At 37.1% G+C, this 937-nt stretch overlaps 1 long non-coding RNA gene across 1 annotated transcript; it reads left to right on the top strand.

Moving 5' to 3' along the window:
* The first annotated feature begins 426 nt into the window (after positions 1–426).
* Positions 427–910, top strand: LOC106527338 (uncharacterized). Its single transcript, XR_001311376.1, has 3 exons — positions 427–557; positions 669–746; positions 897–910. It is a non-coding gene; the product is annotated as an uncharacterized LOC106527338 (long non-coding RNA).
* Positions 911–937: the final 27 nt, after the last annotated feature.

Genomic DNA, 937 nt, shown 5'->3' with positions numbered 1-937 from the left:
AAGGTTTTGAAATCAATAAAATGGCAACGGTGCACAAATGAATGCACCTGCCTAATTTTGTTTAACCAATTATTGCACACTTTCTGTAAAACATATAAACTTCCTTTCACTTCTCAAATATCACTGTGTTTGTCCGCTATAAGATAATTTTTACAGATTTTTTTTATCCAAACAATCAAGGATTAATAAAGGTAAATCAGGAAAATTAACAAGCGTGCCCAATTTTTTTCATGTGACTGTATTCATCATCATCATGACTTCCTCCTTCTTCTGTGCATTTGAGTTTGTTTGATGTTGGCACATTCACAGTTTTCCACCGACTGATGAAGCTCTGAACTTCTTGCGCATTCAGCCTCTCTAAAATGTACTTTTTAGAGCCAGTCCTCTGACCTGGTTCCATGTTCTGCTCCAGCTCTTGATGTGATTCTCCTCTAAATGCTCCTCAGGTGAAGCTCCTGAAAAACCAAAGAGAAACTCAAAACTTCCATCAGAGACAGTAGTCCTGCTGGTTCTCTGTGTCCTGCTGGCTGCTGCTCTCATCATTATTATCAGACTCTGTGAGTTTACAACATTTCATTATTTTTAGGTAAAAAATGTCTGCCATTTAACTTATCGAATCATCAAGTGTTGGACTTAATTTGATGTAAATTATAATTTATTTCAATCAGTTTTTGTCATTTTGGTGAGCAATGAATCTATCCAAACCCTGAGAGAGGAGAATGAAGCTCTGAGGAAAAACCTCTCAGGTGAGACAGTCAGGGACTGAAAGAGTCCACAAGGTTCAGACTGAAAGTCTCAGTCAGTTCTGACAGGACTCTTAATGTCTTTTCATAACTTTCAAATTCATTTAAACAGAAATGAGACTGAATTTAAATGCTTTTTATTGTTTTAAACAGAAATAACCTGGGGAGAGCAGCCAACATGTCCTCCTCCTCCT

The sequence above is a fragment of the Austrofundulus limnaeus genome, unplaced genomic scaffold (assembly GCF_001266775.1).
Source record: "Austrofundulus limnaeus strain Quisiro unplaced genomic scaffold, Austrofundulus_limnaeus-1.0 Scaffold319, whole genome shotgun sequence".
Taxonomy (NCBI): Eukaryota; Metazoa; Chordata; class Actinopteri; order Cyprinodontiformes; family Rivulidae; genus Austrofundulus; species Austrofundulus limnaeus.
Note: the sequence above shows the minus strand (reverse complement) of the source record. Positions and strands in the feature narration are given on the sequence as shown.